We start from the raw sequence: 27212 nt of genomic DNA, 5'->3' as shown, positions 1-27212 counted from the left end.
ATTTGAACTCATAGAGGGCAGATCACTTTCCCCTAGTCTTAAGGACTAGTGTCAGACTTGGAATCCAAATCTACATCTTCCTGACAGAAATTCGAGCACTCCAATTACTCTATTCTATTGGCTTTAGATGAAAAGATTCCTACACCCGGGAACATTCCACATAGCTGCCAGTTGTAAAAAGAAGAAAATATTTTCAATAAGAACAAAGAAAAACAACGTATTCTCCTTACTCAGGGTCAGTGAACAGTATAAAGAGAGACCCAACATGAATTCTCTAGAAGGGTGATTTTCTACCTGTACTATTTATTCTCTATCCTGCACTTAAGGTTACACAGGGCATCCCTATGTATATCCCCATGAAAACCTGCTCCCGGTGTGAGTATATGTAGACTATTCAACTTGCTTTAAGAGAATCAAGTGGGAACATTTGTATACATGTTAAAGATTAAATACAGCAAATATTTGCTTAGGGAATAATCATTCAGAGTCACCCAATAGTTTTTACTTCACTTTTCAAGAGTAATCATTTGCTAGTTCTCAGGTTAAATATTCTTCTTTCACTGAAATGCAGCTGAAAATCTTTGAACTTCTACAAGTATGCTTCCATTTCAGATATCTTGCATTTTATAAGGAAGCCTCACATAATTTCAGACACTGACACTTGGATTCGAAGCAGAAAGTCTGACTTAAGCCAGCAAATTATTATCCTTTACAATAAAAGTATAAATAAAATCTTGATTTATTGGCTATAAATCATGCTTACTTACAGCTTATATGGTCAAAAATAACATATATTGGAAAAACGTCTCCCAGTGGAAAGAACATGAATTGACTTACTCTATCACTGGCTTGCAGAAGACATTGAGTAAGGCATGTAACTTCTCTCTGTCTTACTATGAAAAAGACGGTTCTGTTCTTTCATTAAAAAGCTGAGAAACTAAAGAGGTGAATAGCTTGTGGTTGAAGCTGTGTTCACACATCAAAAAGGCTGCCTGGTTGTTTTTGGTGTTTTTTTTCGATCAGTCATATGGGTAGTGGGCATTCAAAGACTTTGCACTGCCTCCCCCCAATTGTGTCACCCTCAAAACACTGATGGATGAGACACAGAGCTGAGAAATTATCGAGCAGTTGCAATGATCTCAGGTTGGTATGGTCTAAGTCACGAAACTGAGCATATAAGTATAACATCTTGAAAAATATCTATACAAAAGGGCTATCCGGCCTTGCCCACTGAATAATGTCTAGTTTTTATTTTTGTTTTACAAGACTTTGTGTCAGCGTGTAACCTAGGGCTTTAAATGACTATAGCTACTTACACAAATTATTTTGAACTAGAGGCATAGAGAGTCACAAGAGGAAACATTCACAAACATTGGTAATATAAATTTGTACAGGTCTGGGACCAATTTTTGCTGCCTTATACATTTGTGGAACATGGGGTTGCTTTCTCTAACCTCTCTCAAAGGACTTCATAGGAGCACAATATAGGATGATAGGTTTAGTGCAAAGATATACTTTCAAGAGCATCTGGTTGAACTTCAAAAAACATACTTACAAGTTTGTAAATTCCCTTTGGAGCATGACAAAAACAGGATATTTAAAGGTAGTCAAAAGGTGGGAAAGTCAGCTATGAAGACTTTGAATCCAATACACTAACCCAATACTTCTTCAAATATTTCAGCATTATTATTTATTTTCTTCACTTCCCAATCTTAGGAAGTTGGTTAGTGTCTGGCTAGAAGTCACAGTCCCATAGCAGTACTCTTAACTGTCACCCAATTACATGAGGCTGCCTCCACTTCTTTGCCCCAAAGAAAAAAGAACAATAGATAATGAGCTGTGTAAAAGAGATGTCAGATTGCTCTGTGAATTGCTAATATCATCAGATGCTATATATATATACTTTGGAATGAACTGATGAAATTTTCCCTTTTAAATTTTTTTTAAACCCTTAACTTCTATGTATTGGCTCATAGGTGGAAGAGTGGTAAGGGTGATCAATGGGGGTCAAGTGACTTGCCCAGGGTCACACAGCTGGGAAGTGTCTGAGGCCGGATTTGAACCTAGGACCTCCCGTCTCTAGGCCTGGCTCTCAATCCACTGAGCTACCCAGCTGCCCCCTCCCTTTTAAGTTTTAAATGAAATCATGCAAAGAATGACTTTCTGAGTATTGACTTTCAGATCCAAATAATTACTAACATTTATTTTTTTATTTATCTATATAAATAGTAACTAACATAAGCTGGGAATTAATTCTTTAGGCATGGGTGTACAAGGAAGTGTATATTTTATAACTTTTGGATTCTTATATTCCATTATTCACATTAACATTATTCCATTATTAACATCCATTTTTTTATGTGTGGGCATATTTTATTTTATTTATATGTGGGCAAGACCAAATAACAATTATATGAGCTCCACAGATTTTTTTTCCAAATTCTGAAGACGTCTGTGATATAGATTACTATAATCTTTCGGTTCAATGGGGAATAGTGAGATATCACAGCTAATATCTATCAACTAGTTCACGTTCATCGATGGTTGGCAAACAAGTAGATTACGTCTCTGCTGCCAACTCCATTGTCAACCCTATGATTTGAGTGTTTTCACTCAGGCTTCTTATTACATAGCTGTTGACACCTTAGTTATCTGGCTTCTTCAGTGATGAGGTCTTCACATAAATTCATTATTCTAATAACTAATCTTTTAGCAAAATAAATTCTTTTGATTTTAATAGAATTATTTCTAAGATATCACTTTCTTCATTATTTTAATAGAATGTACTGAATATCATGCAAATTGTTCTGCATGAGGTTGTTAATGAGTCATTTTTCAGCCATGCCTAACTCTCTGTGACCCCATTTGGGGTTTTCTTGGCAAAGATACTGGAGTAGTTTGCCAAATCTCTCTCCAGGTCATTTTACGTATGAGGAACTGAGGCAGAGTTAAGTGATTTGCACAGGATCACACAACTAGTGAGTGTCTAAAGTCATATTTGAACTCATGAAGATGAGTCTTGTGATTCCAAACCCAGTGAAGCATCCATTGTGCCACCTAGATACCTAAATAGTCTTATATATTGAAACATGAAAGGTGGTTTGCTGTGTCTTCTCTCATTGTTAACTATCAATGTTCAGGGTATCAGCCTCTTGAAGCCCTCATCACTCTACTTTTTACCTTTCTAATCTACTTTCCTAAGGAGAGTCAACTAGCATTTATTAAGTGCCTACTGTGTGCTGGGCCCAGTGCTTAGCTCTAGAACTATAAAGAAAGGAAAGAGACAATCCTTGCTCCCAAGAAGCTCACAGTCTAAGGGTTAGGCTTAATTTCATTAATGCAGACCCCTAACCTGAATGAAACTTACTCACTAAGACTTTGTAAGCAAAGTATGATTTACTGCCTGCATTTGAAAGTAATACAATTATATTGATGTTAAAAACATTCAATACCAGACTATTGCCTAATTTAAAATAATCTTAGCATTAGTGAGGCTATGCTTTAGCACAAATGCTCTTGCAAGCCAGAATTTTGAAAGAAGAAAACAGATAACTAAATTTATTAAATCAATAAGCTATCTTAAATAGAATTTTAGGTCCATAACTCAAGCGTGAAGGCATTCTATACCTCTACCATAGAGAAAAATGTGTCATGTTGTGACATCTATTTTCCTATCTGCTCTTAATCTCTATCACTTATTTTCTGGTTCTAGATTGTGTTTTGAATGACGTTTCCCAAAGTCTAAAATATGGATGCATAAGTATATAAAAACAGAGATATACACATATATACACATGTTTTTCAATATATTCTCAGATAAATATTTTTCTTTCTCCCAACAAGTTAATTTTTTCATAGGCACAGGAGAGATGTAAGAAACCAAGATCCTCTCTATCTAAGATATAGAATCATAGATTTAAAAGTGGACTGGACATTAAATGACATCTAGTCAAACTCCCTTGTTTTTCAGAAGAAGAAAATGAACCACAGAAAGATGAATAAACTTACTACCAAGGCTGTTTGCCTTCTATCATTGCCTTTGTAGCAGAATTGCAGTATTTGCTAGGATTAAAGTTGTCATGGTTACTACTGACCCAGGAAAGGATGCCATGGTCCAGGCACTATCCTTGTAAGACTCAGTGTCACCTTGAAATTCACTGTTAATTTACATATCAAATGTCCCTATTCAGGCTGACATGATTAGGAATTACCTTGAGATTGGTTCCTGAGCTAATTTCCATGGCAAATGCTTGAGTTTTTCTTTTTCTTATAGAAAGACTTGTAAATGTGTTGACAACAATGCACTTGGGTGAGTGAAATCTGATATTTCTCTCTGATGTTCATTGAATTTGATTAATCTATTCTCTCTCTCTCATTTGATCTTATGATTTCTGAGAAGTTTTCTTGTGCACTTTTCTAAAACAAAATGGTGATTATGCTTTTCTGTTGAATTTTTCAGCTATCTGAATTGCTTTTGAATTAGCTCACCAAGCTCGGTATTTTAGTTATAGATTCTTCTATAAAGTTTTCAAGTCCATTTCCAGTAGAGTTGTCTTTTATTCACATTTATATGTATAAATCATCCTTTCTACCAGTTTAATTTTCAGTTTAATAATTTTATTTCCCACTGATTCTTGACTTTATTCACATTTTCCACTACTACCTCCATATAGTTTCTTTTCATTATGGATTTTTCCTGTATTGTTTTTTTATTGATGAACAATTTCTTATTGCAGATGTCAGATCTCTGGTGATGCCAAATACTTCTTCAATTTCTATAAGGGATTTTTGTCTCATGTCCAATTGGCTTATTTCTTGAGTGGTTCTGGAAGTTAATGTTATTTTTTTTCTGGTGACTTCAAGATATTTTCATCTATAATATCTGTTAGCCCAGTGCCTGATACATAGTAAGTGCCTAAGAAATATTTTACCTAAAATATTGGGGTTTTCTCCCCACTTGCTCATTTTCTTATCCTTTCCTTTCCCTTGTACTAAAGGCTATTCTCTGGTTCTTTCTTTTTCTCTCCTCTTTATTTATTTAATTTAGGGTATGATTGCCAGTAGTCATATAGCAGACAGTGAGAACCTGGGCTCTTTCATGCCTTCTTTCTCTCCTTTTGTCTGTCTGTTTCTGTATCTACCTCTGCCTCCCCTTCCTTCCTTTCCTACTCCCTCTCTTCCTGTTTCCCCTCTGTGAATCTGTCTCCCTGTGTCAGTTTCCTTCTTTCCCCCACTGCTTTTTGCAAGAAACGATGTATATATATGCATATATAATGTGACCCAAGTGTCAATTGGGCTCTGGCTCCAAACACAACCAACTAGGTTTACCTCGGGGACTTCTCTCAAGAATAATCTCTTTAAGTCATATTGTTCCTACCCAGGATCTTTATTGGAAGCATCAGAAATTGCCTTATGTCTCTCTAGGAGTTCTCAGCTCCCCTGAAAGCCCTGAGACCAACAAGTCATTGGACCTAGGGACAGATGCTTATTAAATAGCCCCAAAAAATCCTCAGAAGGAATTATATTCTAGTCCAGTGGTTCCCAAACTTTTTTGGCCTACTGCCCCCTTTCCAGAAAAAATATTACTTAGACCCCTGGAAATTAATATTTTTAAAATTTTAATAGCAATTAATAGGAAAGATAAATGCACCTGTGGCCATCACCGCCTCCCTGGATCACTGCAGCACCCACCATGGGGTGGTAGCTCCCACTTTGGGAATCACTGTTCTAGTCCACTGACAATCAGAAAAATGTTCCTTTCCTTTCCAAAGGTCATCAAGTAACCCTCCCCTTTTTCCCTCTTTCCCTTTGGGTCTTTATACAGTTCAAATGACTCATAATGCCAATGAAAAAAACAGTAAGACATGATTCCTTCATATGATAGATCCAAGTGAGATTGCATACTTCATCTCTTCTAACCTTCTCTTACTAGGATTTCAAATCCTTTTTCTTTCTCTCTTCTCAAGGCTCCAGTGCTTCCTCCATATTTCCATTTTGTGATAGCCACTATCCTAATTCACCTGCAGCCTATTATCTCTGAGTTTGTGTCTCTGTGCTGAGGAGACACGTCTCTCTGTGATCCTCTAGGTCATTTGTTTCCCCTTAAAGGCCTAGTCTGAGTATCTACTACACCAGGGGTCAGCAACGTATGGCTCTCGAGCCATATCTGGCTCTTTTGAGGGCCAGATATGACTCTTTCTGCAGGAGCCATAAAGTCAATTTTTTTTCAGGTGCTGTTACAGGAGCCGCACTGTGAGCACTGTACGGCTCTCATGAAATTACATTTTTAAAACATGTGGTGTTTATGGCTCTCACGGCAAAAAAGTTGCCGACCCCTGTACTACATCATTTGCTAGTACCATCTTACTGATCCTCACTGTTAATGCCCAAACAAAAGCAATGGGACAATGGGGACCTAGGATGGGCAGAATTCACACAGGCTTTCACCTATTTTTCATACAGACATACTAGATCATTAGCATCAAATACACAGAAGAGAATCTCTTTGAGAGGAGGGGAAAAACAGAACTCACATCTTGTCCACACATTGTTCAAGATATTCTATAGTAAACAAAGGCACAATTTTCATTTCTCTGTGATAATTCTCTTGTAAGCAAGGAAGTTAAAGTCCCATATATATCTACAGATCAGACCACAGTGGTCACTGGAAGCTGCTGTTTTAAAGAAGCACTGGATATGAACTTGGTATGGTCACTGTCAGCAGGAAGAGCAGACTATTTGAGGAAAGTTCTTCCCATGTAAACAAATGCTGACTTTAGTTAATGCTATTTTTCCTGGCAAGGAAATAGATGTCCCTTTGTGTGAGACTCTGGAGCTGTGTACCTCCATCCACAATATCATACTTGCCAAAGCTGTTTTCCAAGACATGAGATTAGGCAAGCACAAGAAAATTACTTCAGGAAATGCTCCATCTCTCACTCTAAATTCAAAGGAACTCACAAGGAGAGTCAGTGGATATTCACTGCTTTTATTTAGTTCCCTTTAATCCTATCCTGTCTTAGAGCACCTGGACAATTGTTTATTACCATAACTCTAATTCTAGATAGATTATCACTGAAGTGGGAAATGAACAGAATGTTATTGAATTCTAGGGTCTGAACAGACCAAGAGCTTATTACATTCAACTAAATACACATTAAATGCTATTAAATGCCAACTATGTTCAGAGCACTGGAAAGAACAGGCACAAAGATAATGTGGGAAATGGAAATGAGGGAAAGGAGACATTCAGGCAATGTGTTATAAGAAAATTGGAGTACTAAATGAATGGTTTGCCTGGTAGGGGTCAGCAAAGACTTCATAGATTTAGCACTTGAGTTCAACTTGAAGAAAGAGAAAGACTTTAAGAAGAATGTGGGGGAAATTTCTTATAGGTATGGCAACCACAGGAACAAAAGGATGGAGATGGAAAAAAACAGAATGGAAGAAGCCTTAAAAGAGTAGATTTAGCTGAAAGAATACATGAAGAGGAATAGGATGAGATAAGGCTTGATAGGTTGATTGGAGCCAGATTGTAGTAGGTCTTAAATGCCATAACTTAGAATTTTATACTTTATATGTTAGCCAACAGAGAGTCACTGAATGTTGTAGAGTAAAAGAGTGACAGTTCTTTTGTTCAGCACTTACCTTAAACATGAAGCCCACCTATATTTTCCCCAAGTGCTGACTCAGCCTCTATTTGAATACTTCAAATGACAAGGGATTTACAACTCTTAATGCTGTCCTTTTTGTGGAAAATATTTATCATTGGTGTTTTTCCTATTTATTGAGTGACAACCTGCTTCCCTAAAATTTCCACATCTTGGACCTGGTTTTTCCTTCTAGACTCTAGCAGAACAAATTCAACCCCTCATGAAAGTAAATCAGATATGTGAAGACAATCGTGATGTCCTCCTATAACTTCTCTCTTCTAATCTAAATGTCCCCATTTCCTTTACAGCATAGTCATGCATCTTGACATTCTCTTATTTATTTTTCTCAAGACTAGCTCTAGCTTTTTAATGCAATGATTTTCCTAAAATGTGACAGAAGAGGAAGAGGAGGGGGAAGAAGAGGAGGAGAAAGAGAGGGGGAAGAGGAAGAGGAGGAGGAGGAAAAGGAAGAGTATTAATTCAGTGTTTCTAGGCAACTTTCTAACAAACACTAATTTATAGAGTACTTGCTAGTGTGTGTTGATAGAGACAATTTTCTTTCCAGGAAGTTTGCTATAATGATGAAATCACAACAGTGTCTTACCTTTTCCTACACCTCAAAAAAAAAGTGCCCCTGAGCACTAAACACAAAATTCTAGATGTGGAATGACCAGGACAGCCTACACAGAGACTATCAATCCTTATTCCTGAAAGCTACAACTCTCTCTTAATGTAATCCAAAGTCACATTTGCTCTTTTAGCCACCATATCACTATCACTTTTCAACTAGTTCCAAATCTACCAGTTGCTCTGTCATCCAGATCACATTTTTCCTCAGGGAAATATTTGGTTTTGTCAAATTTCATATTGAAATCCAGGTACATATGACTAAGGTATGGCTAATTTACATTCTTAGGCAGTCCTACAATCTCTTCAATATGAATGTATTCTCCAGCAGCATTGATCAGAAGCTAGTCATCCACACTTTCCCATTTCACATGTTTCATATCCACATCTTTCTTTAAAATCTTCTTAGAGGCTCACCTCAATGTGCCAAGGACTTCCCTCTGTTTCTTTTAAGATCTTAAAGGTTTCAAAATGACATTTACACAATGTAATTATCCCACTTCCTCCCATCATATATGTTCTCTATTTTACTTTTTATGCTACCTCTTAAAAGCAAGTTATCATTGCAAATATGCTTCAATCTATTTTACAACAACCAGTTGTGTTTTTCCCCCCTTATCCTCTGGGCCACTTATAATTTAGAATTTACCGACACTGTGTCCTAGGAGTCTAGGCAGGCACTGAAGTATCATGGGAAGAATATTGGTGTTAAAGAGATAATGATTATTCATTCTCTAATGGAGGCACATTTTCTTTTGTTTCTAGTTTCTTGCTAATATGGGAGGCACTGCTATGGATATTTTGATGTATATGAAACATCTCTTTCTATCTAGGGGCAGTTAGGGGATGCAGTAAAAGTTCAAACTTGGTCTCAGACACTTAGAAGCTGTGCGAGCCTGGGAACTCACTTAAACTATTCTACCTCTGTTTCCTCAACTATAGGGTTAATAATAGTACCTACTGCACAAGATTACTGTGAAGAACAAATGAGATATTTGTAAAATGATTAGCACAGTGTCTGGCACATAGTAGATGCTTAATAAGTGCTTATTTTCTTCCTTTCTTTCTTCTTTTTACTTCACCACTTTTTTATCAGTCATGCCAAACCTTCATTCCACTGGAATCCCTAATTACTATTTCAGATCTATAATAAAACATCCTGCAGAGAATTTCTCTCATAAGTATCATATCTGTGGTTAAGATTCACTTAAGACAAAGGAAAAACTTGTGGAAGTAGATTTTATTTCCAACTTTATCGTTCCTTTTCTCTTTGATTTTTTGGCAATGTAATCACAGAATCAAAAAATCTACATTCTGTCCAATCTCGTCTTGCTTCATTTCTAAAATAGAAGTGATGAATCCTACCACTTTTCTTTTCATTTCATACAAATTAATGGTTATGGGTATTATTCATATTGTCATTGAAATTCCTCAAATCAAATTATTCTTTTAACAAAAGACACTGGCACTGTTACCTTTTTCTAAATTAAAAAAATGGACTTTTTGAATAAGAATAAGTGCCTTAAGACCAATAAGAGTACTAAGTAACATCTCAAATAGGAATAAACCAGATGTCACCTTCTGCTCAGGTTTCCAAATAAAAAGTAGATCAATCCTATCTTCCTAGTCAACTTTTCACCCAGGATAGATTCTTGTACAGCAGTAGGACCTAATCAAATATATATATTATGTTATTATACTCTGTATAAATACATATATAGATATGTGTATATATGTACTCACATCCATAAATATTTATGTATACGTATGTATTTTTATATACCCAAAATGGGATAGACATGTAATTTCATCAGTATAAGGAACTACCAATATGAGGAACTTTCTCTACCAATGCAAATTAGCATCTGCTCAGCAAATTTTAGTCTTAGAGAATTGTCTGTTGTATAAAGAGGTTAAGTTACTTGAGAAGGGTCATAATACCAGTACATTTTTTTATTTAAATATTTTATTTTTTTTTAGAAAAATTTTCCATGCTTACATGATTCTTATTTTTACTTTCCCCTTCACCCCTCCTTCACCCCCTTTCACACCCCCCCATATCCAAGGCACATTTCCACTGGTTTTGACATGTGTGATTAATCAAGACTTATTTACATATTATTGATAGTTGCTTCGGTTTGGTCGTTTCGAGTCTACATCCCCAATCATGTCTGCATCAACCCAATGGTCAAGTAGTTGTTTTCTTCTCTGTTTCCACTTCTGTAGTTCTTCCTCTGAATGTGGGTAGCGTTCTTTTCCATAAATCCGTCAGAATTGTCCTGGGTCATTGCATTGCTGCCAGTACAGAAGTCCATCACATTCTATTTTAGAGTATCAGTCTCTGTGTACAATGTTCTTCTGGCTCTGCTCCTTTCACTCTGCATCAATTTCTGGAGGTCTTTCCAGTTCACATGGAATTCCTCCAGTTTATTATTCCATTGAGCACAATAGTATTCCATCACCAGCATATACCACAATTTGTTTAGCCATTCCCCAATTGAAGGGCATACCCTCGTTTTCCATTTTTTTGCCACCACAAAAATCACGGCTATAAATATTTTTGTACAAGTCTGTTTATCTATGATCTCTTTGGGGTACAAACCCAGCAATGCTATGGCTGGATCAAAGGGAAGGCAATCTTTTATAGCATTTTGAGCATAGTTCCAAATTGCCAGCCAGCATGGTTGGATCAATTCACAACTCCACCAGCAATGCATAAATGTCCCAATTTGGCCACATCCCCTCCAACATTCATTACTCTCCCCTGCTATCATTTTAGTCAATCTACTAGGTGTGAGGTGGTACCTCAGAGTTGTTTTGATTTGCATTTCTCTAATTATTAGAGATTTAGAACACTTTCTCATGTGTTTATTGATACTTTTGATTTCTTTATCTGAAAATTGCCTATTCATGTCCCTTGCCCATTTATCAATTGGGGAATGGCTTGATTTTTTAATACAATTGATTTAGTTCCTTATATATTTGAGTAATTAGACCTCTGTCAGAGTTTTTTGTTAAAAAGATTTTTTCCCCAGTTTGTTGTTTCCCTTCTGATTTTGGTTGCATTGTTTTTGTTTGTACAAAAGCTTTTTAATTTAATATAATCAAAATTATTTATTTCACATTTTGTAATTTTTTCTAACTCTTGCTTGGTTTTAAAATTTTCCCTTTCCCAGAGATCTGAAAAGTATACTATTCTGTGTTCACTTAATTTACTTATAGTCTCCTTCATTATATTCAGGTCATTCACCCATTCTGAATTTATCTTGGTGTAGGGTGTGAGATGTTGGACTAAACTTAATCTCTCCCATATTGTTTTTCAATTTTCCCAACAGATTTTGTCAAATAGTGGATTTTTGTCCTAAAAGTTGGGCTCTTTGGGTTTATCATAGACAGTCTTGCTGACATAACTTACCCCAAGTCTATTCCACTGATCCTCCTTTCTGTCTCTTAGCCAGTACCATATCGTTTTGATGACTGCTGCTTTATAGTACAGTTTAATATCTGGTACCACTAGGCCACCTTCCTTCACATTTTTTTTTCCATTATTTCCCTTGATATTCTTGATCTTTTGTTCTTCCAAATGAACTTTGTTATAGTTTTTTCTAATTCAGTAAAAAAAATTTTTGGTACTTTGATAGATATGGCACTAAATAGGTAAATTAATTTGGGTAGAATGGTTATTTTTATTGTGTTAGCTTGTCCTACCCATGAGCAATCAATTTTTTTTCCAATTTTTTAGATCTAGTTTTAATTGTTTGGAAAACCAGTACATTTTAAAAGCAAAACTTGAACCCAAGTATTTCTAATTCCAATGCCAGTTCTCTATTCACTTAATCATGTTGCTAATAGCTTCCTGCCTGAGTCTACCCTCTCCACACTCTTTTCTCTCTCTCTCTCTCTCTCTCTCTCTCTCTCTCTCTCTCTCTCTCTCGCTCTCGCTCTCTTTCTCTCTCTCAGATACACACAATCACACACACACACACACACACACACACACACACACACACACACACACCTTGGTNCACACGCGCGAGCACTTTGTTTTTCCATTGTAAATCTGGCCTTAGACATTTCCCAACTGTATGACCCTGGGAAAGTCACTTGACCCCCATTGCCTAACCCTTACTACTCTTCTGCCTTGGAACCAATAATACAAAGTATTGATTCTAAGGCAGAAGGTAAGGGTTTTAAATATATATAAATGAATGAATGAGTAAATAAATAAATGAATTATCTATACATTTTGTATAGATATACATTCAATTGCATAACTATAAAAATGTGGGCAACATGCCACATAAAATCATCAGACACAAAACCACAAACCTATCTATTCCTATTTCATGTCTTCATCAAGGTTACCTTCAACATATGTAAATTCCATTCTCTATAAAGATTTTTATATCAATAAGAAAATACGGATGTGGGTTAGAAGTTGCTATTGTTTTTTCAGTTACCTTTTTTAAAAAAAGCACCATCTGTGACTTTTAATTCTTTTGGAATATGCTTTCAACTATGTCTGAAATAAATCTTCAGATGCCTTTAACTTTTTATCTAAAATGAATTTCATACACACACATACATACATCCAGCTGCTCTTACCAACTTTATCTTCTTGATTGCCATCACTATTCTCTCATACGGTATATTGTTATTATGGTGCTTTTATTATCATAACTGATGAGAACATATTGCTATAGGAGCCAGGCAGGTCTGTTCTATTTTGCATCTGCTTCCTATTCTTTGGTTTTCACCTAAAAAGGCTTTCATGATGATCAGGCTTAGTGGAATCTCTCACAAAACTCCCTAAAGGCTTATTTCCTCTTAAATTGCTTTCCCCCCATATTCTATGAGGTGATATTGAGTGTAGTCTTCTGTCATCCTCTATAATGTTTTGCAAATTAATTTGTACTTTGAACCTGTATTGTCATTGACTGTCAAGACTCTTCACTTAGCAAGGAAATCAAGCCTATTTCTCCAAGGAGGATCTATGAGTTGTGTTTACATTTAGCTACAACTTGTTTATACATTCTGGTTTCATTTATAGAAAGAACATCAACATGAATTTTGTTCAGTATTTTGAGTAGTACATTTTGTATTTTTCTTGTTTTATCAGTCATTGAACAGACACTTTAAAATGCTAGAAATTAGATTAATACCTAAATGATCTAAAAATTAGGTAATGCTTTGTAATCTCTATTTTTTCCACCACTACAAACATTACTATAAAAGCAGAAATGATTCACATTTATGAAGGACTTTAAGATTTGCCAAGTACTTTACTCATGACAACCTTGTGAAATAATAAGCATAATTTCTCTCATTTTATAGATGAAGAAACTGAGACTTAACAAATGTAAGTGACTTGTCCATAGTCATATTACTCATAAGTGATGGGAAGATTTGAACTCTTGTATCTGTCTCCACATCCATCACTGTTCATTACAAAATACTGCCTCTCAGAAAAGAAGTGTTATAGTGTGAAAAAATAATTTGTATTGCTTTCCATTTCAAAGGTTTTCAAAAATTCTTGACCTGTTGGATAGACTTGGTCCTGACCTCCACATACTCAGCAACATTCATCTTTGTACAAGAGCAGTCTGTTTCCAGGACTAGAACTAAAACCTTTCATCATTGAAATTATTTTAAATTGGATCTCTGTGCTTTTGAGCCAATATTTATCTCTGAATCTCCTTTATCCAGTGGCCCCTTTCTTTCCTATCTCTAAATTTATTGAAATCAACTCTTCTATAGTCTGAGCTATGTCAGACTATGTTTGATATTCTCCTCTTCATCTAAGATGATATCATCACTTTTTCAGGGCTCATGAGATGCTGGTATTATGACATCTGGTCAAAAGGAAAGAAGTTACAGTATTATCTCATTAATTTGAACCCCATTAAATTTTCATTTTTTTATCTAATTCACATTGGATTTGGTAGAATCTTCCAGAACTTTTGCTCAGTGTGCATACCTTTTAAGAAATCTAATACCATTTCATTCTTCTATCTTTGTAGTCTAATAGTCCAAGACAAAATAGGAGCTAAACATAAAAAGTATTTTCCTCATCATGGTCTTCCTTCTAAGGATAGCTGTTGTTAAGTTCTTTTTGTTCTTCTTAATGTCCATCTTGATCTTTGGGTTATTATAGTGAGCTTTCGTTTTTCCTGAAACCTTTCTTTTTTAAAAACCCTTACCTTCTGTCTTACAATTGATATTGTGTATTGGTTCCAAGGCAAAAAGTGGCCAGGGCTAGGCAATGGAGTTTAAATGACTTGCCCCAGGTCACAAGCTAGGAAGTGTCTGAAGCCTGGTTTGAAAACAGACCTGAAGCAGTTTTTAAAGGATTATGCCAATCTTTTGAATTCCTCAAATGCCTGCCCTCACTTCTGGCTCTTTTATGTATCCTTTAAAATTGTCAATGAGCTACCTGGTATCAAGTCATACTGGTTTCTTAAGACGCCTCCCTTTTCTTTCTAGTTATAATAATTCATGATAATTCCATAAGGTTTAGATAGTCTCATCTCTCTTGAATAAACTTTTTAGAGTCCCAGAAAATAGGTTCCTTTTTTTCTCTTATTTCTTTGAAATCCACTCATTTTAATTCTAGCTTATAAGGCATACCTGAGATTCCCTTCTTTATGTATTTCAAACTCTAAGCTGGCACATTCATAAAAGTGACATCAATTGATAATTTGATAGAAAAATCATTACATAAATAAAATCTCATTGATCTGAACTCCACTAATTTGTCATTTTTGTTGGATCAAAAAAGTTAGAACAAAGCTATACCTTTGTACCATTCATGAAAAAAGGGTCTACTAAGAAGATTAATTACAAATAAGATTTTAAGGGAGAACATTTTTCCTTATTAGTTATTCTTATGTGTTCATTTAAGTGGGCATCCTGTAAGCTTCTACTAATTGACTTCTGTAGACTGGTTTAACAAACAAAATTAGTTGTACTCAACTATAAACAAAACATTTCTTCTGAAATATTTTGTACTTTAGATGATTACATAGACCAAAATGGCATTAGAACTACAGAGGTTATGCTGAGAATAAAAGAAGATGTCCTAAATTACAAATATAGATGGGAGTAGAGCTAAAGAAGGACAATAAAGAAGGACACTGGTTCTCAGTGATCATCTTTCCTCAGTATTTTGGGAATTTATTATTTCATCAATGAGAACACCTCATTACTGCAGAGCCTGATCCCTCTATGCCTAAGTAAGTGGTACCTAAGAGTTGGTGTGATCCAAAAAGATCCATGACATGGTAGTTACCCTTCTAGTGGTATGCCTTTAGCATTAAGCTAAGCTGATCCATAGACACAATTCACAGTACATTGCCAGCCTGTACTTGAAACTTTTCCAGCTATCAAGAAATTATACCCCACTTATAGTCTTCTAATATAGCCTTCAAGATTCCCTTTACTATATAGTAAAACATCAGAGGATTTCAGTGAAAGAGAGTAATGATCAATAGCCAGCAATGTTTAAGAAAAACTGAACAATGTCAAGGCAAGGACAATGCAGCTATAGCTTTTACTGATACTGAGTAAGAGATTCTGATGTACAGTAGTCAGGAGATCCACGAGCCAGAAGGTGAACCCATTCTATCTGCAATGCCCCATTGTGGCCAACTGGCGGTCTTGGCAATTGCTCCTAATGATACATATTTGCCAGAGCTAATGCAGGTAGAGGCAGAGAAGTGATGCTCCAGGATCTTCTTCTTGCCATCCTTCACAGAAAGAAATGCATGCTAACCAGACCTCATTCTCAGTGCTTTCAAATTTTTTCCCCATAAAGCATTCTTCCCAGTAGCCTAAATCTTGTAGAACTTCTACAAGCTTTGCCTACTTACAGATCATAAGCTTAATTTGAGAAGCCAATTGAAATGCTAAGTAGCTAGTTATCTTCTATAACTAAATCTACTTTTCTCTCCCTCTCACTGCCTCCCCAAATTGAAAAAAAAAACAACAACAAATATGCAAGGTCAAAACAAATGTCTGCCTGCAATGACAACATCTAATACATATGGAGGTCCAGTGATGAAGAAGCATGTTATCCACTTCATGACAGTATGTGTATTGTGTGTGTGTGTCTCATTCCTGAATGTGTATGAGTTCACATTTCTATTATAAAGAGATATTTTGATATTTCATACATATGTGTGAGACATATATGTCTGATATACATACATATATATGTATATATATATATATATATATATATATGATTTTGTACCCTGAGTTCATCCTTTTCCTGTCATGAGATAGATGGTGAGCCTTTTAGCACTGACCTCTATAATCATTACAGTTTAGACATTAGATTGATCAGTTCTTGTCTTCCAAAGCTATTTGTCTTTACAGTGTTGTTATTATGTAAATTGTTCTCCTGGCCTTTTCACTTTAATCTTCAACAATTCATATAAGTCTTCCCAGGTTTCTCTGAAGCCATCCATTTCTTTTCTTATAGAACAATGTTATATTATATTCATGTACCACAATTTATTTAGCCGTCTCTCAAAAGGAAAATTAATCATTCGTTTATAGGTTTTTTGTCATCACAAAAAAAAAAGAACTGCTAGAAATAAATTTGTGCCTAAAGTTCTTTTACTTCTTTCTTTGATCTCCGTGGGGTATAGGCCTAACAGTGATAAGACTGGGTCAAAACATTTGCATAGTTTAGTAACTTTTGATGCAAAAATTCCAACCTGCTTTCCAGAATGGCTGGATGAATTCGTAGCCCCATCAACAATACATTAATGTGTCTGCTTTTCTCCAGTCATTCCAACATTTGTGATTTTCCATCGTTGTCAGCTTTACTAATATCAGAACCACTTCTTGAGATACCCTGAAACCAGAAGCTCTGCAAGGATTGCTTACTTCATAGCTCTCTACCTATATACAAAAAGCTGTTTCATTTTTTTCTTGGTAAACCCAGCATCTAACCCAGTGTCTGATCCATTGTAGATACTTAACAATATGTACAGTGGTTAAAATTATATATGTATATATATATATATAAATGACTCCCATTACACATCAGACAGTACATTAGAAGGCAAATATTGTGTGCATATTTAAAGGTTTATTCAGCTACTGAGACTAATATGTGGACTTGTCCCTTCTGTTCTGAAGCTTGAGATTCAGCAGTTTCCTAACCTTATTACATTTCTTATCATCTCATCATCTTATCAGAGCAGTTTCCCACTGAGCTAATTTCTGGCCTTGTTACAGGAATAAGGTATTGAAATTTTAATGTTTCATGCAATCTGTAAATTGCAAATGTAACAACCTCTTATACCATTTCAGCAGCCTCTAATTTGACATATTGAGCATCATTCTTCTAGTATGTTGATGATAGCCTATCCTCTGAAAGGGACATCTCTATTATAAATTAAGAATGGCCTGAAGAGGATCGGAGGGTTAGTTTTAATTATTATTTTTAGAAGTAACAGAATTTGATGTCCAAAGACCAAGAGTTTAAATTTGCAAAAGTAATTCAGTAGTTTATAACTTAAAATTGAGTTTAGGGGCATTGTCAGGCAGACACATAGAACGTAGCAAAATTTAAATGCTTTCTTGGAAGAAGGTTAGTTTTTAAATATTCACATTATTTCTCATTCAAAATTCAATCCTTACTAAAATTAGTGAAAAAGTCCTTACCTAACTTCCAGTATAACTTCCCCTTTCCTGCTCCTACAGTGGATCCTTTATGATAATAATAGTATCTACATAGCACTTTAAGGTTTGCAGAGTACTTTAGAAATATCTCATTTGAACCTTACAATAATCCTGGGACTAAGATGATATTTATTATGCTTTCCACTTGATCTCGAAGTAGGCAGGAGTTAAGTAACTTGCCCATGGTTTCACAGCTAGGAAATATCTTAGGCCAGATTTAACTCAAGTCTTCCTGACTTCAGGCATACCCCTTTCTTCATTCTTTTTCTTTTAAAACCCTTACCTTCTGTCTTAGAATCAATACTGTGTATCAGTTCTAAGGCAGAAGAGTGGTAAGGGCTAGGCAATGGGGGTTAAGTGACTTGCCCAGGGTCACACAGCTAGGAAGTGTCTGAGGCTAGATTTGAACCTAGGACTTCCCGTCTCTGGATCTGACTCTCAATCCACTGAGCTAACAAGCTGTCTCCTCTTCCTTCATTCTTGACTAATAAAATGCTTAGGTTTCAAACCATTCCTCAGGTACTACCCCACTATATGAAAGCTTTTTTGACCTCCCCAGTTATTAGCAGTGTTGCTGTCTTCAAGCTATGTTTATATTACTGTCTACATGTTGTAACCTTTTAGTAAGAGATAAAAGATCTTGAAAGTGAGGACTATTTTTTATTTGATTTGGTAATCTCAGCACTGAGTACAGTATTTTGAACTTGAAAATACTTAATAAATGTTCATTTGAATTTGTTTAATTCAGTGAAATGAAGTAGTTAATTCAACGAATGAAAAAGAACATGAAATAACTATGCTGGTTAAATTAAAAACAAAAACAAACCTCCCTAAATTAAGAGAGATGCTATAAGAGAAAGAGAAGGATGAAAGAAACACGTTTCTGAAAAATAAAGGAGAAAATAAACAAGATGGATTAAATAGTCAAGGAAAGCAATGGAATAAAAATTAAACTAGCCAAGGGTGAACAAGAGCGGCTGTAAGTTGATAGGAACAAGGTAACTCTCTTTATTTAAGTAAGAGACAGAACCATTTGCCTCAGAAGAATTAGCCTTATCTAAAATTCACTGAGTAAAAGAAGGGAAAATACAAGGGGGAAGAATGGCCAAAGAAATTATTGAAGGGAAAGATGAAAAAAAAAGATTAAGTTTTTTTCAAGATGAAACCTAATTATGATATACTAAAATAATAATAATAACACAGAAAGGAGAAGCAACCTTACCCTTTGTTATTCAGGGAAGAGGCAGAAAAAGTTAAAGGAGAAGAGGAAATTTGGGAAACCATGAAAGACTAAAGTAAGAATCATATTGTGGGGGGGGGGGGGAGAGGAGTGGCTAAGTTGGCTTAGTGGCTTGAGAGCCAGGCCTAGAGGTGAGAGGTCCTGAGTTCAAATTTAGCTGTGTAACCCTCAGCCAGTCACTTAACTCCCTAGGCTAGCCCTTATTGCCCTTCTGCCTTGGAACCAATACACAGAATTGATTTTAAGAAAGAAGATAAAGGTTTTTAAAAAAAGAATCATACATATGACAAAAGTACAATAAAAGATAAGAATACAGAACATAAATACAAATTAAAGCAACATGATGTTGCAGATATAGTACTAGGCTTCAAGTAAAAAAGACTACTGCTTGTGAGGCATTCTAGCTTTATCAGGGACAAGTCACTGAGTTTCCTAGGCAACTCTGTAAGATTTTAAATTACAGATGAGTAGACAATCTGTGTTAATAGAGAGAGTTGTCATACCAAGAATTCCCCCCAGAGAGGAAATTACTACCTGATCCTCCCAAAAAATAACATTGTGAAGAGCAAGAGAACAATTAAAGCTAGATATAGGCTTATGGGACACAGAGAAAAGAAAAACTGAAAACAATTTTCATTGTTTTGTTTTTAAGTTCATACAAAGAAGAAATTGAGTTACATTTAGATGGACTGGGTTTGTGGCTGTTCCCTTTTTACAAGAAAAGAGACAGACAGCAGAAGCAGGGGTTGTGGGGAATGGGCATTCTCCAGACATCACGTGGCTATCCTTAAAATATAGAATCCATCTTGTCAACTCCACCTTTGCAGGTCTCAATCCTTCATCTCCTCTTTATTCCCTTGAGTATTCTCCTGGTAGAGGCTATGATTACCGCTTGCCTGAACTATTGCCAAAGTCTCTTGACAGGTTTTCCTGTATCCACTCTCTCATCTTTCAATTTATTCTTCTTCCTACTACCAGAATAACCTTCCTTGTGAAGAGACCTCCTGGCCAAGTTATTCCTCAGTTCACAAATCTCCAGCCTTTCCTTTGCCTGGCATTTAGATTCTCCATGATCTGGCAGCAGCCCCCCCCCCCGCTTTTCATTTTTATCATGTACTCTCCTCTGCATATTTTATGCCCAAGCCAAATAGGAATATTTCCTATCCCTTGGATAGTGACACCTAGTACTTTCATATTTTCAATGATTTTGCTCACTGTGTTCCTTCTACCCAATTTGTCTTCTCTCCCCTTCTTCATCTAATGAGTTCCTGGTGATTTTATTAACCCAACTCAATTCAATTCAATGATATTTATTAAGTGCCTCTGTGCCAGATTCTGTGCCACATACCTTAAGTACTATGAAATCAAGTCTACCACTAGACTGTAAGCTCTTTTTTTAAACCCCTACCTTAGAATCTTATTGATTCCAAATTATAGATCTTAGAATCAATATTGATTCCAAAGCAAAAAGCCAGTAAGGGCTAGGCAATTGGGGTTGTAACTTACAGAGTGAGGCAGTGTCCAAAGCCAGATTGGCACTCAGGGCCTCCTGTCTCCAGGTCTGGCTCTCTACCTACTGAGCCACCTAAGTGTCCCAATAGTAAGCTTTTTAAGGTCAAAGACCATGTTTTCTCTAAACCAGTGATTCCCAAAGTGGGCGCCACCACCCCCTGGTGGGTGCTGCAGCGATCCAGGGGAGCGGTGATGGCCACAGGTGCATTTATCTTTCCTATTAATTGCTCCTAAATTTTTTTTAAAAATTAATTTCCAGGGGGCTAAGTAATATTTTTTCTGGAAAGGGGGCGGTAGGCCAAAAAAGTTTGGGAACCACTGGTCTAAACTCTCATCTTCTCAGGCACCTAATATAGCCTTTTCCTGACATTTGTCATTTGAAAAATATTTGTACTCTAAGTACTAAGTAAAAAGAAAGTAAGTACTAAGTCAAAAAAAAAAGTCTCTGCTTTCAAGGAGCTTGCAGTCTAAAGAGGGAAGATGTACACAAAAGGTTGTTGAAAAGCTTGGGTTAAGGAAACCAGTGGGTGGGTATGCAGCCAAAGTATGATTTTGCATGGAGTTGAAACCATGCAGAGCTGCTGATAGAAAATGGAGAAATCCATGAAAATTACTTTAAGTTCTGAATCCTCTATAAAGCCTACCTTTGGGAGAAGTTTATCGACCCATTCTCCAGCCTTCCAGTCAGAGGAGAGAAGCAATTGAGCCATTGAGAAGATGTCGGATATCAAAAACGGAGTCAATCTGTGGGGTGATAACCAAAGACCTTCTCCTTCACGAAGTCTTCTCTGATCTTGCCTATGGATAGCAGCCTTTCCCCCTTAGTGTTTCATATCTCTATGATTAGCCGCCATGTAACGTTCCGTAATCGTTATCTGTGGTTATGTGAGCTTTTAATCTGGAAGCTCCATGAGGGCAGTGATGTCGATTAATCGATTCAATTAAATAAACATTTGATAAGGAATTACGTAATATGTGCCAGACACTCTTCTGAGCATTTGGAAAATAGATAAAAATGGAAGCGTTAGCCTCTAACAATTTATATTCTCCTGGCATGTACACAGGTAGGTAAATATAAAGTAATGAGACGGTGGGGGTGTGCAGGGAGTGGGAAAACCCATTCATTTGTTTTTCGGTGCCAAGCATAGCACTCTGCATACAGTTGGGGCTTTGATAAATGTGTGTTGGGCAAATGGATTAGAAAATGGAGAATAGTGAATATGAAGTAAGGAGGGAGAAACATCAAGTTTATGGATTTATACAGCCCCAAAATAGTGATAAATGGAAGAGTTACTTAAGACTTTGGCACCTTTGTGGCCCATGATAGGAAGAATAGTGCAAAGGGAAGATTCCAACTATGGTTATAGTTATATGTAATAGGCCTAAAAATAACAAAAAAAAACTTGTAAAACCAGATATGTAGATATATTACAATATAATAAAACAAGCATTTTCCAAATGCCTAAATTAAGAAAAAACACTGTATTAGGTGCCAGGGCAGATATGGAATTTAGATAAAACATGGTCCTTGACCTTAAAGAATTTACAGTTGGGACACCTACGTGGCTAAGTAGGTAGAGAGCTAGCCCTGGAGACAGGAGGTCTTGGGCTCAAATTTGGTCTTAGACACTTCCTAGTTATGTGACCCTGAGCAAGTCACTTAACCTCCATTGCTTAGCCCTTACCACTCTTCTGCCTTGGAACCAGTACTTACTATCAATTCTTTTTTTAACCCTTACGTTCAATCTTGGAATTACTGCTATGCGTTGGTTCTAAGGCAGAAGAGTGGTAAGGGCTAAGCAATGGTGGTTAAGTGACTTGTCCAGGGTCACACAGCTAGGAAGCATCTGAGGATAGATTTGAACCTAGGACCTCCTGTCTGTAGGCCTGGCTCTCAATCCACTGAGTTATCCAGCTGTCCCCACTTAATATCAATTCTAAGATAGACAATAAGAGTTTTAAAAAAAGAGAGCTTACAGAATAGTAATAGACTTGATCTCTAAGCATGTGAGAGTGAAGGTCACTTTTTAGGATGTACAGTGATAGTCCAAAATACACTTACAAAATATGAAATGGGCCAGCCAGATTGATAGGATTTGTATTCAAGGAAGAATAGAGGTTATGGCAATTAAAAGTGAAAAAAAACTGTCTTTTCAGATGATACAGTGATAATGACTAAAATTAATTTCTCAAAAGCTGGAAAACTTGGCAGAGTTCTATGAGCCTGATAAAATTCCTGTCAGAACAGGAGGAAATTAAAAATATATGAGGAATGATCAAGTTTGGGAAAGCTTGAGCCCCTTTTCAAGATGCCAGCACATAGTAGGGCATTTTAAATATTTATTTGTGTACATGTGAAGAAAATGCACAAGGAAAAAAGAATAAGATAATTATTTCCATCAAAGAAATGATTAATAGTGAATATGGCAGTGGCAATGATATATAAAGAAATTGGAACAAAAATTACAGAAAACAAAGAACAAAGAAGTCTGTGAAGGCAAATTCAAGGGAATAATGAATAAAAAAAAGGCTAGAAATGAATAAGGGTCCTATATAGAGACATCTAGAAGAATGCCAACAGAAAAGAAAAGTTCATGATGGCTTAAGGAATCCAAAGGACAAATAGAGATGATGTCAAGGAAGTCTTCAATACCAAAAGAGTTCATAAGCAACCTGTGTCAAAGGCAAGGAAAGCCCCAAAGGTGGGAGAAAGCTGTGGGCTAATGCCAGAGTGTCAGGCAATGTTAAAACAAACAACTGATATCAGTAGAAATCAAAGTTCAAAATTTTGTGAGAAGCTGGATTCACTTGCTGAACTGGAAAATGTTTCTAAAAGTTCTGACTAAGGGCCCTACAGCTGAATTCTACAAGGATTGATGGCAAAACTTTGGCCACTGTTTTCAGAGACATTTGGCAGAAAGGGAAATTGACCATCACAGTGAAATGAGGAGACTATTGTCCCAATATGGCTGGGTTTTTTTCAGGACTTGTGCAATAGAGGCTAGCCAGACTAGCAGAGAGTATGACATATGAGGAACAGCAGTGTGCAATAAAAAGACTGTTTAGTGACCTTTAGAAAAATTGTGAAACCCATACAACTGATTACATCCAGAACATGCCCAATAGAGTAATGGGGGGGGAGTGTCATAGAGCAATGTCCTCTGGGGAATTCTTGAGGGTACAAGGAATATTTAGCTTAGAAAACCAAACAGTAAAGTAAACCATAATAACTGTTTTTAAAAATATGAAAGTTCAGAGAAAGAACTGTTGGAGGTAGATGGAGGCAGATCAAAGCATGCTCTCTTTCACATCAGTGTATTTATGGTTTTATTTGGGGGTTTAAGTTTTATATGAGTGTGTTCTTATGATAATGACCAACATGGAAATGCTTTTTGCATGATAATAAAAATAAATTTTATAGAAATAACAATAGAAGGACTAGGGGCATCTAGATGGTTCAGTGATTTGAGAACCAGGCTTAGAGATGGAAGGTCCTGAGTTCAAATCTGACATCAGACATTTCTTGGCTCTGTGACACTAGACAAGTCATTAAATCCCCATTGCCCAACCCTTGCCAATCTTCTGCCTTGGAACCAATACAAAGTATTTCTTTTAATAAAGAAGGTAAGTGTTTAAAATTTTTTTAATTAAAAAAAGTAAAGGATTGTCATTTGAAAGAATGGTCAAACCTTTTCTGCCTAGCTCTAGAGGATAGAATGAAAACCAAAGGGGAGGGCATCAATGCAATCAATCAATCAATCAGTAAAAATTTCTCAAATATCTACTATATGCTAGACATTGCTATATATTAGAAGATGACATGGATTTATTAAGCACTTTCTATTTGCCATGCACTGTGTTAAATACTAGGGATGTAAATGCAAACAAAAAGAAAGACAGATTCTACATTCAGGAAATTTATGATAAAATAGCAGAACACAGCACACAAATAGGTATTGATAAGGGGACATGGTGCAAAGAATGAAGGCTTATATGAAAAAAAATGGTTCTGAAGTCCAGAAAGTCAGGAGCAGATCCAGGAAGGAAATGAAGTTTGTCCCTCCATAAAATGGAGGTCCTAGGAAAGATTCATCTATGGGAAAAGAGGGCAGGTCTGTTGGAGGGATACTCCAAGGTGAGAAGGCTACAGAGTTCACAGAGTTCATTGGAATTCCCAAGGTAAGGAGGCCCCAAGTTCTGAGGAAAGTTCCAATAAACTGAGGTCAGAGTGCTAAAAAGATCACCAGATGAGATACTGTGGGAAGAAAAGGGAAAGGGGCTGAGACATGTATGGCATAATCTAGCAAATGATTCTGACTTATAGTCAGACAGGAACAGAACCAAGAGGAGATACTGTTTCAAAAAAGCAAATTGGAGAAAATATACAGGAGAAAAGGGTGATTAAGAATGGAAAAAGCTGCAGAGAGGTCAAGAAGTGTGAGGCTAGAAAAAAAAACATTACATTTGCCAAGTAAGAGACTATTGGAAAGTTTATTTGAGCAGGGGAGGAGATAGATATATAGGATGATAACTCTCAAGGATGATGGAATTTAGTTCACTTTTTTAAGAACAGTGGTTGCCTTGGTATTTGGTTGATAGATAGCCAAATAGGAGCCAGTAGATAGTGAGAGTTTAAAGATACAGTGGCAATGATAATAGGCATAATCTGCTAGAGCAAGCAGAAGAAAATAGGATCAATGATGAGTGTGGAGTGTTTGGCATTGGCAAGGAGAAGGAGAATCTCTTTATCAGAGGCTGAAGTAAAGGAGGACATAAGGGAATGATGTCCAAGGCCTATGAGAGGAAGGGAATAGAAGAAAAGGGAGTTCCTTGCCAACAGTCTCAATTTTCAGGGAAGTATGAAGGAAAGGTGGGAAGAGATATTGAGAGAGGTTTGAAGAAAGAAGAGAAGTTTTAGAATAACCCATTAGTGAACAGGAAAGAAATCAATTAAGGAGGAATAAAAACATTGCTTCACACTGTGGGGAGTCCAGTTGAGATTAGATAACATATCTAATGGATATAGCCAGCTGTGTTCAGTAATATTTGAGAAGGAATGAACAAGAGTTTGCTGGTAAATATTTAACGGCCAGCTTGGCAGGGGGTGGGTGGGTGGGGTGGGGAAAAATGTACTTGGCACACTTTTAAGTTTAATTAACTTAAATTAACCTGTTCTCCATCACTTTCTTAAGTCAATAATATCAACAAAATAATAAACCAAGGTCTGATTTGTCAGTTTGTTGATTTCCAATTCATATATACATTGAAAATTTGACAATTATCCAAAGCAAGTCCAGGCTAGCTCCAGGACACCCCAGGGGTGAAGAAACCTAATGGTGAGAATAACACAGAGTTGGAGTTTATCAAAACATGACCAGCAATAGGACAAGGAGGCAAAGGATTCAAGAATAGATGACAGCATAGACTTGAACTGTGGGGCAAGTAGTCAAGATTAGGAAAAGAGACAACAATATGGTCTGGGGAAGTACCATCAGGTACTTATTAAATGCCTACAATGATCCAGGTACTTTGCTAGACACTGGAGTTCTAAAAATTTTTAAATGAAACCGTATAAAGAATATAAGAAAGCATAAGGCAACAAAATAAATTGAAAAACCATCAAAACAGGAGCTCGAAGTAAATGTTTTTGAGAGATGGGAGTTTTGGTACACTCCATCCCCAATAGTCAATATTAGTATCATCACAGAAAAGCCAGTAGAGGAGAAATACTGATGTGTTAATGTGTTGACAAGGTGTTAAATACCCTCTGATCACTTGGAAAATGCCTACCCAAATCATCTGAATTTCCAGATATCACCACTAAAAAACAAGGGAAACACAGAAATAAAAACATTATTTAGAATTTTTAAACACTGCATCAAGGGGGCAGCTGGGTGGCTCAGTAGATTGAGAACCAGGCCTAAAGATGGGAGGTCCTAGGTTCAAATCTGGCCTCAGACACTTCCTAGCTGTGTGACCCTGGGCAAGTCACTTGACCCCCATTGCCCAACCCTTACCACTCTTCTGCCTTGGAACCAATAGAGTATTGATTCTAAGATGGAAGGTAAGGATTTTAAAAAACTGCATCAAGTATCTTGGTATTATTTTAAACCAAGTCATACTGAGATATATAAAGAGACCTTAAGAATTGAACAAATGAAATAATACTCCAGCTCCTGGCAGGGTCAAGTGAATATAATGAAATGGTTATGCTTTCCAAATAATTTGTAAATTTTTCACAATTCTGAACAAATTAACGAGAGCCAATTTTATAGGGTTAGATAAAAGCATAACAAAGTCATATGGAAAAACAGGCAAAAAGAAATATAAAACTGAAAATGGGGAACTAGGTTTCAAAATATATCGTAAAGCAGTAACCATTAAAACTATCTGATGTCGGATGAAGAATAGAGAAATAGATCAATAGAATAGAAACTATCTCAGAATAGAACGCCACTTCCATAACAGTTAGCATTTAATAAACAGAG

The 27212-nt window shown here is 36.3% G+C and overlaps 1 protein-coding gene across 1 annotated transcript in view; it reads left to right on the top strand.

Moving 5' to 3' along the window:
- Positions 1 to 27212, top strand: part of GRIN3A (glutamate ionotropic receptor NMDA type subunit 3A) — a 227754-nt gene that overhangs the window by 60724 nt on the left and 139818 nt on the right. The window lies entirely within an intron of this gene.

Source organism: Gracilinanus agilis, chromosome 1 (genome assembly GCF_016433145.1).
Source record: "Gracilinanus agilis isolate LMUSP501 chromosome 1, AgileGrace, whole genome shotgun sequence".
Classification (NCBI taxonomy): domain Eukaryota; kingdom Metazoa; phylum Chordata; class Mammalia; order Didelphimorphia; family Didelphidae; genus Gracilinanus; species Gracilinanus agilis.
This window is presented reverse-complemented; position numbering and strand designations above follow the sequence as displayed.